Raw genomic sequence first — 3,155 nt, forward strand, 5'->3', positions numbered from 1 at the left:
TTTTTTTTACTTTAGTTAGGAGTAAACTTTACTGCACTTAATACTATCGATAAATAAACTTATGTTATTCTAACGTCAAACCTTTTTTAAAAACTTTGATAAGTTTTAATATTCTGTTGTATAAAATGGTTAGTAAAGTATATTTACATTCTCCTTTTGTTGTTACTTCTTGTTTCATAGAGCAATTTTAGCGACTTGATCACTGAGCTTTGCAGCACTCTGCCCCAGGCAGACTGTTTGTCGTTGAGTGAATAATGTCACCTCGTAGTTCCCATGGCATTTGGTTTATTTAAACGTAGTCTTGGAAACTGAAGTCCACGTACATTGGTAGGACTACGGAAAGTTTCTCGTGATTTGTGGTCTAAGATTTACCTCGGCATATTTTAAATGAGCTTCTTGAAATGAAAATTGTGATGTCTAAAATTGTACGTAATCATCACCATCAGGCAATTAACGTGGAAGAAGTATTTTCCAAGGCAGCGGGAGATATAGAATATCGTTTTTATAAAGTAAGATTAATCCTTCGTAAACAAAAGGGGAGAAAACAGAAATACTTTTTTTTATAAATATAACAGAAATGAGACAGGAAATGTGAGTAACAGAGGTAAAAACAATGTTAATTTCATTCTTATTGCTTTAAACGGCCGTTCAAATTTATTAAAACAAATATTTCTTTTAAACGAACATTAAAAAATAAGACAACATTTTATAACCAGATTTACACAAAAATAATGACAAATATAAATTTCGAGACAAAGTTTAACTTAACATTTACACTCCTAGCTTCAATAACCATATCTGCTCCTGCCATAAAATCCAGTTCATGTTATGCAAGGTGATTTTGGTGTAGGAAGCTAGTCAATTATTTGAACTTGGCGATTTCTTTTTCTAATGTTCGATGTTTATTGACTGACTTGGTTTTTCAGTTGAACAAACAAGGCTGCAATTACCACTATATAAGTCATTTCTCTTTTAATGTGGTTTTAACGATGATTCACGAAAAACCACTAAGTGAACAAGTTTTCACATGCTAATGCCAAAGTTCATGCAAGCCATTTCAGGCAATTTTGAGAGCCTAAAACTTAATTGAGATTCTAGTTTTGGGGAACCTAGTATGAAAATCTCAAAAATCCAAAAGTGAAAAAAAATATTTAATATGATATCAGAGATGTCTCTAACAATTTATACATAAATCCGTGGAAACTTGCTAAAAAAAAACACTCCAAACTCCTTTGGCCCCCACAAGAAGCTCAAATTTGCAAATCCAAGGAGGTTCAAATATAATTCTTAAATGTTAAATAAATTACAAACAGAAAAATGATAAGTAGCTATATCCACATTTAAAGAACTCGTTGAATGTCTTACAATATACTGTGTCAGATACTGATTTCTTCAGAGGTACGTATGAACATTTTGATCGCTTTGTTTATATCACATTTACAGAAACTTTTGTGAAAATTCTTACCTGTCGAGCTTATACGATTGTAAGTAACAATAGTTTCTTTCATAATGAAATATATATGAAACCTAGGGGTATTTGGCTTATTACGTACACATATGCTGCCCTTCAGGCTAACAGTCTTATTTCCATTTCAAGTGAAACACTAAAGACTTATTAAAAAATACCCATAATATGACTTGCAAATAAAACATTTTATTACTGAAAGTTCATCATAGAAGTCTAAGATTTGTACACCCAAAGTTATACATAGGGATCTAGATAGAATTAAAAAAAACCTTAAATTCAATAAATTAAAAAAATATGATAAAATCAGTCACCACCAGCACGAACTACAGATTCTGATTTTATTTCAAATTCAATGATTATTCTTATATTTATCTTGTTAAAATAATAACAGGAAATAAAGTACTTTCGCTTCCTTATAACTGTTCATCAGCTGTTTTCTCACCGTATATAGAGAAAAGAAGAAATATAAAAAAGTACAGACTTGAGATTCGAAAATTTTAGAAAAAGCAGTTATACATCTCCAAAAGGAAAAGACGTCTAACCTAAGTTAATTTTAGAAATTCAAACTGTTTGTATTTTACGTAGAACAATATTTCTCAATGTTTTACATCCCTAAATTTTAAAATGAAATAATGAAAGGCTGTTGATATAAGATATTTTATTCTATTATTATGTTCAATAAAATATTTAAAATATTCAAGAGATTTTTGTGTTATTTCTCGCGTGTGGTTTATGTAAATTACACGTTGTAGATGTAGATGTTCTGTTTGCCTTGCCCCCCAGTGTCTGCGGACAACGCTAGAATCCGGGTTTCGATACACGTAGTGGGCAGCGCACAGATAGCTCATTGTGTAGCTTTGTGCTTAATACAACAAACAAACAAATCTGTTTGTCTTACACAAAAAGCATTACAAGACAAAAATCTATTGAATAACAAAAAGTATCTGTTAATTCTGTGCTATTTGTAATTAAAGTTGTTAATGTTGGGAACGTTTTTATATAAGAATATATTACGCATAATACCGAAACGATGATTTTTCTTTGATTTATAAAAATCTAAGAGCTCTTTTTTTATTTAATCTGTTGGTAAAATATAGAAAAGAACTTTTCAAACTAATTCAAAAGAATATGAGTCTAAAGAGGTTTTCACGTTTCGAATTAGAACGATTATGATGTAAGATCTTTTTTTAATGTGGGAATCTAGCTGCAAATATTATACTTTTTCTTTTCTAGTAGAGATATCAATGAAGATTTCCCATGTTGTCTTGTAGGAGGACACCTCAGATCTTTAAATCGTAAGCACGCGCGTCCTCAGAGGGGGCATGAGAAGGCACTTGCCCCACCCCCCGGAAAATGAGAAACATACTTCTTTCTTTATTCGTTCAGCATATGTATATGATTTTTTTTATTCAGTTTCACACTAATTGCCCCTCCCTGGAAAAATTTCTACGGACGCCCATGACAGAAAGAAACCTTTTCAAATGAATACACTCGAGCTGATGAAATATTAACTACTTGTGTTTGGAGGAAATTAATCCCAAGTTATAGAATTCACAAATTCTCATGTGGATTAGGAAAGGCTATAGCACACAGATATCACGTATATAACTTTCCCGTGGTATATATTTCATATTTAGAAAATTCTAAAGTTTTATTTTAATACATACTCAATTTAGTCGAGGTATGT

Source organism: Limulus polyphemus, unplaced genomic scaffold (assembly GCF_000517525.1).
Source record: "Limulus polyphemus unplaced genomic scaffold, Limulus_polyphemus-2.1.2 Scaffold12, whole genome shotgun sequence".
NCBI lineage: Eukaryota > Metazoa > Arthropoda > Merostomata > Xiphosura > Limulidae > Limulus > Limulus polyphemus.